Here is a 15650-nt window from a genome sequence, read left to right as displayed (position 1 = left end):
CCCTTCCCAGGGGTACGCAGACCTCATTACTTCTCTTCTCTTCCTACCAGTTTCCCTGTGGATCTTTCTTACAACTTTGGTTGTACAGGAATCATTTTGCCAGTCTCCAGTTAGTTTTCAGCAAGAATTGATCCGCATGTACATGTATTTTTTGATGTGTTCATTTAGGGGAGGTAAGTTCTGCGTCCTTCTACCCTGCCATCTTGATTTCTCTCCCCCATCATAGTGATTTTTTAAAAAGCCAGGCAAAGCCAGTCAATAGTGTATGATTCCATTTTTATGAAAGTTTATATAAAATTTATTATTTCCATTCATATGATACTCTAGAAAAGTTAGATTTCATCAGTATTGGTATAAATGAAACAGTAGTAACATGAGCACAGGAATGGATGGAGATTAACTAGTGAAATAAGTTTTTTAGGAAAATGGAAATGTTTTACGTCTTGATTATGGTGGCAGTTACATGGGTATACACATTTGTCAAAACTCAGTGAATATACAATTATGTATATATGTATATGTAGATAGCATATAGGGCTTATATAGATGTGTGTCTGTGTGTGTATATATATATGCACGTATATATCCTCAAAGTTGATAAAAAAATTAAAAATATATAATTTTTTATTCCTGAGTATCTATTATTCTGCTTCCTCATCATAGAAATTTCAAAGCCCAGAGACCTTCCTTTTATAAATCATTTCTGGCCCTTTAAATCCAAGCTAGTTGTAGAGTTTTCTTTCACACAGCCTTCTTAAATCCTTTATGTGTTTCCTATGAATATAATTGGGATTCACACCATGTTCCAAAAGCCTCACCCGTAAGTCTCTTTTGAGATAGATCCTTTTATACTTTGGTCCTTGGATAAGAAAATTGTAGCAGAATGCACTGATGATTCTGAGAAGCCCTTTTGTTAATTCTACCTGAGTCTACTCTGCACTGCCTTAAATCTTTCTGAATCTTTAGAAGTGGGCCTTATAGTCACATCCTGATTTCCTCTATATCTAATGCCTTTTATTGCTACAGTGTTTTCTAAGAATGAAAATCCTTTTTTTATTCTTCAATCATACATCCTGTCTTCTATATTGCCACTAAATTCTGCTTGCAAATTGAACACAACTGAAGAAAAGAATTTTTAAACAAACTCAGTTGAGAATTTCAAAGAGGTCATGGGAATTGGAGTGTGCATCCCCAAGAAGAAAGTTAACAGGATCTTATTTGTACATCTTCCTTGCATTTACCATCTCTTCATTGCCTTTGCTGTAACTCTTTAAATGAGAGGGAGCTCTTAAACCTTAAATAGAAGGCACAATTCTTCTTGATGAAAATCTGCTCTCAGAAACAAGGATGACCTAGGCCAGTTCAAACAGAGATGGTTAAGAGAACAAAAACATCAGAAAGGAATACATTCTAGACTGCAAATTCATGAAGCTCTTTGGGACATTTTCGGTTTCTCAATTCTCCATTTTTTTGAGACTACTCACTCTTTACCTCACCGCTCTCCTGTAACCTTCCATCCACCAAAATGTTTTCATGCAGGAACATGAAAGTAGAGCTCTCCCTGCAAAAGGGAAAATAATATAACACAGGAGTTTCTTAGTGAATGAGTACTGACCATATTTTTTATCTTCTGCCTACATGGTTTAGAAGTTATATCATTCCCGAAAATCTCTACATTATCTCTATTCTCTTAACTAGTAAGTTCTAAAGAATATGACACAAATACCAATTAAGCAACACCAAACCAAGTCACATACTACTTATAGGAAAACACCAACTTAAATGAAAGCCCATTTCTTATCTAAAACCATGGAGGCCAGAAGCAAGTGACACAACATTTTTCAAGTGTTAAAAGAGAAGAACTCAATTGCAAAGTCTGTATCTGGTGAAAATATCAAAAATGAATGGGAAATAAAAACATTCTCAGAAAAAGGAAAACTAAGGGAATTTATTGTTAGCAAATCTACCATAAAAGAATGACTAAATGAAGTTCCTTAAACAGAAAGGAAATAGTAATAGAAGGCTTTGAACTTCAGGAGGAAATAACATCAGAATGGGAAAAAATATGTCAAAATGTAATAGAAAATCCTACTTCTCATGAGGTTCTTATATTATTTTTGATGATTAAAGCAAAAATTATAATACAGTGTCATCCTACTCAAAGTATATAGAGTAAGTCCTTAAGACAATGATATTTAAAAGGTAGGGAGGGTAAATGGACCTAAGTGGAAGTAAACTTTCTAAACTTTACTCAAAGTGGTAAAATGCTGACAATAGCAGACTGTGATAAATCAAATATGCATGTTGTTATACCCAGGACAACCCCTACTGAAACTAAAAATTCTATAAATATAAATAAGAGGGAATCCTTAAAAACTGTTCTAATAACACTCAGAAGGTTAAAGAGAGACAGAAAGAGAAATAGAAGAAAATGAAACAGGAAACAAACAGAAAGCAAATCTTTTCCTCTGGACTTTTTGCTGTCTTAGAAAAAATATATAAGTATATATATTATATACTTGTATATAAGTATATATATGTGTGTGTATATATGTATATACATACACCCACATACACACAAAATGGAATATTATTTGGCCATAGAAAAGAATGAAATGCCATTTGCAGCAACATGGATGGCCCTAGAGATTATCATGTTAAGTGAAGTAAGTCAGACAGAAAGACAAGTATCATATGATATCACTTATATGTGGAATCTAAAATATGACACAAATGAAGTTATTTACAAAACAGAAAGACTCACAGACATAGAAAACAAACTTATGGTTACCAAAAGGGAAAGGAGGGGAGGGATAAATTAGGAGTTTGGGATTAACAGATACACACTACTATGTATAAAATAGATAAACAACAAAGACCTGTATAGCATAGGGAACTATATTCAATATCTTACAATAACCTATAATGGAAACTCTGAAAATGAATATATGTGTGTGTGTATAACTGAATCATTTTGCTATACACATGAAAATTGTAACTCAACTATACTTCAATTTAAAAATATCTATCTATCTAATCAAGTATCAACATAAAAGTACCTGAATTTGGCAGTCAGACACAATAATAAAGAAGAATCTGAGACATAATTACCTAGGGTATAAGTTGAGTGAATGTACAAGTGACTTATTAAAAGTGGGAGATTAAAATAAGCACTGAAAACATTTTTTTCTGCTCTCAAAATAGTAGCCTTCATTTTAGTCCATTTTTGATTGTTCACATGACTAATACTAAAGTTAGTCCCATCTGGTTGACCTACAATGAGGTATTCCTATTTTTTTAAGAGCTACCTTTTACTCTTCCAATATTACAGAATCAGTAGCTTATTAGAAGAGCCATATATATCAAAATAATTTTTAAATTTAATATAAAAGAAAAATATATTGATAAATTGAAAGGTAGGCTTTGAAGGCCAACATTCTACTAAAAGAAGAGATATTTAAGGTACATTTTTTTAAAATGCTGATCACTATTACATATTTTGTTTTACTTCTTGAATCCTTTTATTTTTTTCTTTCTTATTGAAATACAGCTGATTTATGATGTTTCAGGTGTACAGCAAAGTGATTTAGTTTTATATATATATAAATATATATATATATTCTGCTTCAGATTATACAGTATTAAAATATACTGAATATAGTTCCCTGTACTATACAGTAGGTTTTTGTTGTTTATGTATTTTATATATAGTAGTGTGTATCTACTAATCCCAAATTCCTAATTTATACCTCCCCCTTTTCCCCTTTGGCAATCATAAGTTCGTTTTCTATGTCTGTGAGTCTGTTTCTATTTCTCGGTTTTATAAATCAGTTCATCTGTATCATTGTTTTAGATTCCACATATAAGTGATATCATTTGATATTTATATTTTGCTGTGTGGCTTACTTCACTTTATATGATAATCTCTAGGTCCATTCATGTTGCTACAAATGGCATTATTTCATTCTTTTTTATGGCTGAGTAATATTCCATTTGAATGCAAAATGTGCGTGTTTGTATACATATATATATGTATGTATGTGTGTGTGTATATATATATATATACCACATCTTCTTTATCCATTCATCTGTTGACAGACACTTAGGTTGCTTCCATGTCTTGGCTATTGTAAATAATGCTGTTATGATCACTGGGGTGTATGTATCTTTTCGAATTAGAGTTTTTGTATTTTTTGGATATATGCCCAAGGGTGGGATTACTGGATCATATGGTAACTCTATTTTTAGTTTCTTAAGGAACCTCCATATTGTTGTCTATACTGGCTGCACCAATTTGCATTCTAACTGACAGTGTAGGAGGGTTCCCTTTTCCCCCACCCTCTCCAGCATTTATTATTTGTAAACTTTTTGAGGATGGCCATTTTGACCAGTGTGAGGTGATACCTGATTGTAGCTTTGATTTGCATTTCTTTAGTTATAAGTGATGTTGAGCAACTTTGCATGTGCCTGTTGGCCATCTGTTTGTCTTCTTTGGAGAAATGTCTGCTTAGGTCTTCTGCCCATTTTTTGATTGGGTTGGTTTTCTTTTTGGTTTTTTTTTTTTTTTAATTGAGTTGTATGAGCTGTTTGTATATTTTGGAAATTAAGCCCTTGTCGGTAGCATCCATTGCAAATATATTCTCCCATTTTGTAGGTTGTCTTTTCATTTTACGGTTTTCTTTGTTGTGCAAAGGCTTTTAAGTTTAATTAGCATCCATTTGTTTATTTTTGCTTTTGTTTCCATTACTCTAGGAGACATATCCAAAAATACATTGCTACAGTCTATGTCAAAGATTGTTCTACCTATGTTTTCCTCATCTGGTCTTACATTTAGGTCTTTAATCCATTTTGAGTTTATTTTTGTATCTGGTGTTAGAGACTCTTCTAATTTCATTCTTTTACATGTAGCTGATCAGTTTTCTCAGTAACACTCATTGAAGAGACTCTCTTTTCTCCATTGTATATTCTTGCCTCCTTTGTTTTAGATTAATTGCCCATGGGTACATGGGTTTATTTATGGGCTTTCTATCCTGTTTCATTGATCTTTGTGTCTCTTTTTGTGCCAGTACCTTACTGTTCTAATGACTGTTTGTAGTATAGTCTGAAGTCAAGGAGAGTGGTTCCTCCATATCTGTTCTTCTTTCTCAAGAATGTTTTGACTATTCAGAGTCTTTTCTGCTTCCATACAAATTAAAAATTTTTTTGTTCTAGTTCTGTGAAAAATGCTGTTGGTAATATAATAGGGATTGCATTGAATCTGTAGATTACCTTAGGTAGTATGGTCATTTTAACAGTATTAATTCTTCCAATCCAAGAACATGGTATATCTTTCCATCTGTTTGTGGCATCTTCAATTTCTTTCATCAGCATCTTACAGTTTTCAGAGTACAGGTCTTTTGCCTCCTTAGGTAGGTTTATTCCTAGGTAATTCATTCTTTTTGATGCAAGGGTATGTGGAATTATTTGCTTAATTTCCTTTCTGATATTTTGTTGTTAGTGTATAGAAGTGCAACAGATTTCTGTGTATTAATTTTGCAACTTTCCTGAATTCATTGATGAGCTCTAGTAGTTTTCTAGTGGCATCTTTAGGATTTTCCATGTATAGCATCATGTCTTCTGCAGACAGTGACTATTTTACTTCTTCCTTTCCAATTTGGATTCCTTTTATTTCTTTATCACTGATTGCCGTGGCTAGGACTTCCAAAACTATGTTAAGTAAAAGTGGTGAGAGTGGACATCCATGCCTTTTTCCTGATCTTAGAGGGAATCTTTCAACTTTTCAAAATTGAGTATGATGTTTGCTGTGGGCTTGTCATATATGACCTTTATTATGTTGAGGTATGTTTCCTCTAATGCCCACTTTTTTGGAGTGTTTTTATCATAAATGGAGTTGAATTTTATCAAAAGCTTTTTATGCATCTATTGAGATGATCATACGGTTTTCTTCAGTTTGTTAATGTGGTGCATCACATAAATTGATTTACAGGTATTGAAAAATCTTTGCATCCCTGGGATAAATTCCACTTGATCATGATGTATGATGCTTTTACTGTATTGTTGGATTCAGTTTGTTTGGATACAGTTATTGTATCATATCAGTTTTCTTGTTTCCTGAAGTAAGCTTATATCACTATCAACTTCCCTCTTAGAACTGTATTTGTTGCATCTCATAGGTTTGGGGTCATCATGTTTTTGTTCTCATTTGTCTCTAGGTATTTTTTGATTTCCTCTTTGAGTTCTTCAGTGATCCTTTGGCTGTTTAGTAGCGTATTGTTTAGCCTCCACTTGTTTGTGCTTTTTGCAGTTTTTTTTTCTTGTTGTTGATTTCTAGTCTCATAGCAGTACAGTCGGTAAAGATGCTTGTTATGATTTCAACTTTCTTAAATTTACTGAGGCTTATTTTGTGTGCTAGCAGGTGATCTAACCTGGAGAATATTCCATGTGCACTTGAAAAGAATAAGTATTCTGCTGCTTTTGGGTGGAATGCTCTGTAAATATCAGTTAAGTCCATTTGGTCTAATGTGTTATTGAAGGCCTATGTTTCCTTATTGGTTTTCTGTCTAAATAATATGTTCATCAATGTAAGTGGGGTGTTACAGTCCCCTATTGTTACTGTGTTATTGTCAATTTCTCCTTTTATGTTTGTTAATATTTGCCTTATATATTGAGGTGCTCCTATGTTGGGTGCGTATGTATTTATAATTGTTATATCTTCTTCTTGGATTGATCCCTTGATCATTATGTAGTGTTTCTCTTTGTCTCTTGTAACAGTCTTTATTTTAAGGTATGTTTTTTTCTGGTATAAGTATTGCTACTCCAGCTTATGCTTTCCATTTTTGTGGAATACCTTTTTCTATCCACTCACTTTCAGTCTGTGTGTGTCTCTAGATCTGTAGAGAGTCTCTTCTAGGCAGCATATATACCAGTCTTATTTTTGTATCCATTCAGTCAGCCTGTGTCTTTTGATTGTAGCTTGTATTCTGTTTACATTTAAGGTAACTATTGATTTGTATGTTCTTATTGCCATTTTCTTAATTGTTTTGCATTTGTTTTTGAAGGTCTTTTGCCCCTTTCTTCTTTTGTTCCCTTCTCTTGTGATTTTATAACTATATTTAGTGTTATGTTTGGATTCCATTTCATTTTTGTGTGTGTATATCTATTATAGATTTTTGGTGTGCTGTTACCATGAGGTTTTTGTGTAGCAGTCTATATATATACATGGTTGTTTTAAGCTGCTGAGCTCTTAATTTCAAATGCATTTTAAATACCCTGCATTTGTTCTCTCCTCCCTTCACAATTACTGTTTTTTTAAATCATATTTTGTAACTAATTATCTTGCATATCCCTTAACTGCTCATTGTGGATGCAGATGATTTTACTACTTTTGTCTTTTAACCTACCTACTAGCTTTGTGTGTGGATGATTTCATACATTTACTCTATGTTTTCCTTTACCAGTGAGCATTTCCACTGCATAATTTTGTTTCTAATTGTGGGCTTTTCTTTTTTGCCTAGAGAAGTTACTTTAACATTTGTTTTAAATCTGGTTTGGTGGTGGTGAATTCTTCTAGCTTTTGCTTGTCTGTAAAGCTTTTGATTTCTGAAGGAGAGCCTTGTTGGGTAGAGTATTCTTGGTTGTACGTTTTCCCCTTTCATCACTTTAAATATATTGTGCCTCTCCCTTCCGGCTTGCAGAGTTTCTCCTGAAAAATCAGCTGGTAGCCTTATAGGAGTTCCCTTGTATGTTATTTGTTGATTTTCCCCTGCTGCTTTTAATATTTGCTCTTTATTCTTAATTTTTGTCATTTTGATTACACTGTGTCTTAGTGTGTTCCTCTTTGGGTTAATCCTGTGTGGGACTCTGTGCTTTCTGGACTTGGGTCACCCTTTCCTTTCCCAGGTTAGGGAGGTTGTCAGCTATTATCTCTTCAAATATTTTCTCAGGCTCTTTGTCTTCCTCTTCTTCTTCTGGGACCCATATAACGAGAATACAGAGGTCTCTTAAACTGTCCTTATTCCTTTTCATTTTTTTTTTCTGTTGAGCAGCAATTTTTTCTACTACTGTCTTCCAGGCCACTGATCCATTCATCTCTATCATTTACTCTACTATTGATTCCCTCTAGTATATTTTTCATTTCAGTTATTGTATTCTTCAGCTCCATTTGGTTGTTCTTCATATTTTCTAACTCTTTGTTAAAAACGTCTATCTTTTCTCTCTATGCATCCATTCTTCTCCCCAGTTCTTTCATCACCTTTATGATCATTTCTCTGAACTTTTTCTCCAGTGGGTTACTTGTCTCTACTTCATTTAGTTCTCCTCAGGTTTTATCTTGTTCCTTTGTCGGGACCATGTTCCTCTGCTGCCTCATTGTGTCTAAGATGCTATTTGTATTACTATGTATGTGGTAGGTTATTTACATTTCTTGACCTTGGAGAAACAGCCCTCTGTAGGAGGGACCCTTATGCATCCTGGCAGTGCACTCCCCTCTCATCACCCAAGCTGTATGCTCTAGCGATTCCTCCTAAGAGGGCTGCATGGGTCCTTCTGTTGTGATGGACTCTGCGGGTGGTCTGATAGGCTTAGTTGACCCCTAGTCTGCTTGGTTGCCAGCCCCTGCCTTGTGCACTGCTACACGTTGCTGGTTAGCGAGGCCTGGTCATGAGGCAGCTGACTGTAGAACCCCAGGCTGCCCCTGGTCTAGTTCTGGCTCACTGGTGGGCAGAGTCAGCGTCCCCAAAACTCTGGGGCTGTTGCCCACCCACTAGCAGGTGAAGCCAGATCCTGGGGTTAGTGCCAGACTACTCACAGGCAGAGCTGGTCCCTAAAGTTTGGCTGCAGGGCCCAGGGATTCCAGACCTTGTTTCATATCATTGGGTGGGGGGTAGTTCCTGACACAGCTGGGTATGGGGTCTGGGGTGTCCCAAATGTTGTGTTTGCCTGCCAGTGGGTAGTGCCAGGGTCTGGGCCCAGCTTGTCCCAGGGTAGGGTCTGGACTGCCCTGTGGGATCATAGTTTTCTTGCTTCTGGTGTCTGGCCCTGGTGGGTGAGGTTGATCCAGAGGCTTGTTCAGGCTTCCTCATGGGAGGGGCTGGTGCCTACCAACTGGGGGGTGGAGCTGGGTCTTGGCCCTCTGGTGAGCTGGGCTGTGTTTAGAGGCATGTCCAGAGGCAGCTGTGGGCTCTTTGGTCTTTATGGAGCCTGTCTCCTGCTGGGTGCAGCTTTGTCCCTGACCAGTTAGTTGTTTAGCCTGAGGCATCCCAGCACTGGATCCTACAGGCTGTTGGGTGGGGCCAGGTTTGGGCACTAATTAGCCAATATGGCAGCTGCCAGGAGTGCTCACACAGTTGAATGTTCCTTAGTATGTCTGCCCCCAGTGTTTCTGTCCCCAAGGTGAGTCGCAGCCTTGCCCCACTTCTCCGGGAGACTCTCCAAGACCAGCAGGTAGGTCTGGCTCAGGCTCCTGTCAAATTACTGCTTTTGCCCGGGGTCCTGGTATGCATGGGATTTTGTGTGTGCCATTTTAAGAGCAAAGTCTTTATTTCCCCCAGTCCTGTGGGGCTCCTGCAATTAAGCCCCGCTGGTCTTCAAAGCCATGTTCTGGGGGCTCATCTTCCCAGTGCCAGACCCCCAAGCTGCAGCCTGTTGTGGAGCTCAGGACTCTTACTCCTGTGGGAGAACCCCTGCCGTATAATTATTCTGCATTTTGAGGTTTGCCTGTCCTGGGGGTATGAGATTTGATTATATCACTAGTCCACCCCTCATACTCATCTTGTGTGGTTCTTTCTTTATGTCTTTAGTTGTAGGAGATCTTTGGAACCTACCAGAAAAGGTTCCACACTGGTAGGTTCCAGGTTTTGTTTCATCAATGTTTGTTCTGCAGATAGTTGTAACTTTGGTGTGCTCATGAGAGGAGGTGCGCTCAGGGTTTTTCTACTCCTCCATCTTGGCCACTCCCCCAACTATTATATTTTTTAATTATTTGGTGAAAAGATTATTCAAAGTGGTAAAAGACTTGCTTTTATTAACATTATTACATTATTGTATTTTTCTTTGTGCTCATTTTTACTTTGTAAGATTTCTTCAGTAAGCATGCACTGGTTTTATAATGACAAAAATTCCAAGTTTCCATTATATAATGGCCATTAGCAAATTCTGGTTTCTCCATACATATTCTCCCACTAAACATACAAATCAAGGAGACAAGCAAATAACAAATAACAATAACATCACAGAGGACACTGAAAGAAGGAAAATATTCAAATTATTTTTATGAAGTGAGTATGACATTGAAACTATAAAGCTGGAAACTGAAACAATTAAAACTAAAGATAATTTAATTCATAAATATCAATGCAAAAACCTAAGATAAAACAGCACATTAAAATATAATAATCCTGACCAAGTTGGGTTTATTACAGTAATATAAGAATGGGTCAACATTTAAAAAGGCATCAGGGTCATTCAGTATATCAATAGATTTAAGGAAACAATATCATACATCTCCCTAGATGTTTAAGAGACATTTGAAAATTCAACATCAATTTCTAACTTAAAAAAACTGCCTGAAATAAGAGTAAGTGAATTTGTCCTTACAAGACTTATCCTTAACAAGAGAAACACTGGATAAATTCTTACTTAGATAGGAATAAGGTAAGTTTGCCTATCATTTGTATTATTATATACTCTTGTTTTAAAGATACTATCCAATGTAATTATTTTATTTTTAAATTTTCTTTTTTTAAATTTTTATTGGAGTATAGTTGATGTACAACGTTGTGTTTCAGGTGTACAGCAAAGTGAATCAGTTATACACATACATATATCCACTCTTTTTTAGATTCTTTTCCCATATACTTCATTACAGAGTATTGAGCCTTTCCAATTATGATTCAGTAAATTCAACAACAAAATCTTTGCATAGAAAAAAGAGGAAGAAATGAAACACTAAATACAAGTCAAAATATAACTATATTCACCAGCTTTTGTAAGGTTATTTTGTGTAACAGTCTCAAAGTCTCAGGGGATATTAGCAACAGAGGTTTATTTCTCATTTTCCTTGCTGGACAACTCTAGATTGGCTGTGGCTTTGTCCCACGTGGTGCCTCAGGAATCTAGGCTGATTCCCTTTCTGACTCACTGCCACTCTCCTGTGTCATTCTGTGCTCCCACATGTGCCTTATGAGTGTTCCAGTTGTTCCACATCTTTGGCAGCACTTGTTTTTAACTTTAGTTTTTCTGGTGAGTATGTAGTAGTATATCATTGTGGTTTTAATTTGCATTTCCTTAGTGACCAATGAAGTTAAACAACTTTTTCTGGACTTGTTCAGTTACAGAGCACTTGCACATTGTTTATTTGGTTGTCTTCTTATTATTGAGTCGTAAGATTTCTTTGTATACTCTGAGTCCAAGTCCTTTCTAATATATATTTTTTCAAATATTTTCTCCCCATTTGTGACTTGCCATTTAATTTTCTTTTTCTTTTTTTTTTTTTTTTTGCAGTACGCGGGCCTCTGACTGTTGTGGCCTCTCCCGTTGCGGAGCACAGGCTCTGGATGCACAGGCTCAGCAGCCATGGCTCACGGGCCCAGCCGCTCCGTGGCATGTGGGATCTTCCCGGACTGGGGCACGAATCCGTGTCCCCTGCATCGGCAGGCGGACTCTCAACCACTGCACCTCCAGGGAAGCCCATCCATTTAATTTTCTTAATGGTATCCTCTGACAAGTGAAAGTTTAATTTTGGTAAGCTTCAATTGCAGAATATATTTCTTTCATTATTCATATTTTTTGTCCTATCAATGCAAATTTGCCTTTCCCAAGGTCACAAAGATTTTCTCATATGTTTTCTGCTTTAGAATGTTAACTTTTTTAAGTTCTATAATCCATTTTGAATCAAATTTTGTGTGTGGTGTAAGGAAAATGCCAAAGCTCCTTTTTCTGTACAGATACCCAGTTATTCCAGCACCATTTATTGAAAAGACCAATTTTCCCCATTGAATTATCTTGGTAATTAGTCAACAATTAGTTGACCATATAATCATATATCCATTTCTGAACTTTTAATTGTTCCATTGATCTAAATGTGTATTTTTATGCCACTATCTTACTACCTTGATTGCTGTAGATTGGGAGTAAGTTGAAATCTGGGAGTATAAGTCCTCCAAATACATTCTTTTTTACATTTCCATATTCCATATTTTTTGTATTTCCATATAACCTGTAGAATGAGTTTGACCATTACTTTTAGAATGTCCAGTGGGATTTTAATTGGGGTTAAGTCTGTAAATAAATTTAGAGAGAATCAATACCTTAATAACATTCAGTCTTTAAATTCATTAACACTGTGTAGCTCCCAAATTATTTGTCTTCTTTAACTTCATTCAGCCGTCTTTGATAGTTTTCATGGTACAGGTGTTAAACATATGGTTAAAATTATCTCCAAGCACTTCGTATTTTTGGATGATGTAATTTTTCATTGCCAGTATCTAGAAACAGACTTGATTTTGGTGTACTGCTCTTGCATCATGGGATGCTGTTATATTCACTTAGTAGTTACCTAATGGGTTTGTTTTTGGGGTTTTTTTTGTAGTGTCCTTAGTAATTTCTATGTACATCATGATGATATCCAAAAAAAAGTTTTATGTCTTTATTCCCTATATATATGTGTGTTTCTTTTTCTTTATTGCACAGCCTACAACACAATGGAGAATACCTTAAGAGTGAGTAGACATTCTTACTTTATTCCCAGTCTTAGAGCAGGAAACTAATCTTTCTCAGCAAATATGATGTCAGCTGAACATTTCTGTTACCCTTGTATTTAAATTTAGCTGAGAGCTTTTAGAATTAATGGATGATGCATTTTGTAAAATGTTTTAATATATCTATCTATTGTGATGATCATATGCTTTTCTCCATTACATGGAGAATTACACTGATTGAGTTTAGAATGTTAAAGCAGCCTTGCAATCCAGGGATAATACCACTTGATCATTATGTGTTATCTGTTTTTTGTATTACTTGATTTGGTTTCTAGTATTTGGTTAAGGATGTTTTGAATCCAGTTTTATGAGGGATATTGTTCTCTGGGTTTGTTTTCTTGCAGTGTTTTTGTTTGGATATGGTATCAGGCTAATGCTGGACTCAGAGTGCATTGGAAAGTGTTGCATACTCTATTTTCTAAAAGAATTTATGATTATTATTATTTCTTCCTTAAAAATTCAATAGAATTCTACTCTGAAACCATATGAGCCTAGAGTTTTCTTTTAGGAGCACTCTTAAGAAATAAATTCAACTTCTTTATTAAGTATGAAAGTATACAGTTGTCTCTTTCTCTGAGTTGTAATTTATGCCCTTCAAAGAATTTATTCAATTCATTTAAGTAAGTTCTCAAACTTACTGGAATAAAATGTTCATTATATTCCCTTATTATTCTTTTAATGACAGATCAATAATGACATTTCTTTTTTCATTCTTGATATTGATAATTTGGGTATTCTCCTTTTTTTCCTTGATCCATCTACTAGAAGTTTATCAGTTTTACTGACCTTTCCAAAAAATCAGCTTTGAATTTTGTTTACCTCTATTGCTTTATTTACTTGCATTATTTACTTGCTTTAACTCGCTCTAGGTTTTATTTGCTCTTTTTATAGCTTCTTAAGATGGAAGCTTAAACAATTATGTACTCTTCCACATTAGTATCTTCTAGGGTTCTATTAATTTCTCTGTAAATTGTGCTTTAAAGCTATAACACACAAATTTTGAAATTTTGTTGTTGTCCCAAATATTTTCCAATTTTCCTTGTGATTTCTTCTTTGACCTAAGGACAGTTTAGAAGTATGTTCATTATTTTTTAAGTATTTGAGGAATTTCCAAATTCACTCATTAATCTTTTTGCTTCTATTATAATCATAGAATACATTCTGTATGACTTCAATTCCATCAAATTTATTATTAATCTACTCGTTTTATGACCTTGTGTGGTAGAAAGAAAATGATCCCCCCGCAAGGTGTACACATCATAATCTCCAGAACATGTGACTTCCCAGAACCTCACATGACAAAAGGGATTTGCAGCGGTGATTAAGAGTCTTGAGATTGGAAGATTTGGGATTATCTGTGTGAAGTTAGTTAGTTATAAATATATAGAGACTTTTGGTATTTCCTATTCCTCTCCAAGAAGAATTATACTATTTTGCATTGTCACCAGCAATATATGTGACTATCTCTATCCCTGCGGCCTTGCCAACAGATTATGTTGTCAAAGTTTTGGATTTTTGCCAGTGTAGGTAAGTCAAAATTTATACCTAAATAGTTTTAATTTGCATTTAACTTATTATGATCAACTTAACATAGGAAAATAGGCTTAAGATTTATTTTCATTTATTATTTAGGTTAATATCTCTACCATGCTTTCAGTGTTTTTTATATATCTAGTAGTTCTGGGATATTAACCATTTGCTTGTGATAAAAATTATAAGCATTATTTTTCATGTTCATTCTTTGTCTGTACTTGTGGTATTTTCTGCCAAACAAATGTTTAAATTCCTTTTGACCCAGTGCTCTGACTGCACAGCCTAAGGTCCTATCCGTAAAAGAAAAGAGAAGTCAAACAATTTTAAACCATACTTAGAGTAAAACAAATAATATGAATTTACAAGTCAAAGGAATTAAAAGCACTATAATGTTACATTTGAATTAGAAAAGAAAAATATTAAGTTTATAAAGTATATTTATATTTATATATACCCTAGATTTATCCACTGAAATACTCTGAGAGCAGTTAACACCTCAGTAAAAAGGAATACTCCTGATCAGTTGCCACTGAAAGAAATCAGAGATCTTTGAGGAAATTGTTGACTTCAGATCTGGAGCATAGAAAATGCAAGGTAATGCTGTAATACCTTATTATATCATAAAGGAAAGATTTAATCAAAACTGGAGTTATGTCAAAAGGACACAGAAGCCTAGTCAATTTTGGGACTTGAGTGTGGGGGTTTGAGTATCAAAAGGGATAATTGGAAGTGTTTGCATATAAAAGATTTGGGTATCAAAATGCATAATACCCTGAGAAACACTATAAATTAACACTTAGGATTCTCAAAATGACAGAGAGATTTTGAGAGAGAAAGTCAAGGGACTAATACATGGAATGTTCTTATAATTTTTTGTTTAATACGTTACATTATATAAATGGGAGCACAGCAATAGTTATGTTAAGTGACATAACCATGACTGTCCTGGATAAACTGGAATGTATAGTCATCTTACTATTACACCAACTCCTTACCCTGACAGGTGGTTATTAAAGGGAAGGTGGTAAGCAATTTTTAGGAGGAAAAACACTTTTTCACGAAAGAGCATCAGTTAATGAACACAAAAAGAATAATAGTGTTAGAAAAATCATAGTTCTGACCTCTGTATGAAATCAGTAATTCAGGCAAAGTTCTTTTATAAAGGCTAAAACTATTAGATAAAATGTTGCTGGAACAGAAGATAAATGCATATTACCAAAGGAAAGCATAACCCTATAAAAGAGAGGTCGGGTGGGGATCAAATCAACTGGGTGAGCAAACTTAGCATCACTCATATTGGGACAACCTGGCATTGTGCGCCTCTTGATATGATGCAGAACAAAGCACACAGCATCACTTTTC

General features: G+C 35.0%; 1 long non-coding RNA gene across 2 annotated transcripts in view; it reads left to right on the top strand.

Annotated features, from left to right (window-relative positions):
- LOC137209316 (uncharacterized) overlaps positions 1-15650 on the top strand; it is a 63042-nt gene that overhangs the window by 31744 nt on the left and 15648 nt on the right. For both annotated transcript variants that reach the window (XR_010935987.1, XR_010935986.1), the window contains exons 5-7: positions 11500-11739; positions 12688-12716; positions 14748-14882. This is a non-coding gene — a long non-coding RNA (uncharacterized lncRNA). The remainder of the gene's footprint in view (positions 1-11499; positions 11740-12687; positions 12717-14747; positions 14883-15650) is intronic.

This window comes from Pseudorca crassidens, chromosome 16 (assembly GCF_039906515.1).
Source record: "Pseudorca crassidens isolate mPseCra1 chromosome 16, mPseCra1.hap1, whole genome shotgun sequence".
Taxonomy (NCBI): Eukaryota; Metazoa; Chordata; class Mammalia; order Artiodactyla; family Delphinidae; genus Pseudorca; species Pseudorca crassidens.
Note: the sequence above shows the minus strand (reverse complement) of the source record. Positions and strands in the feature narration are given on the sequence as shown.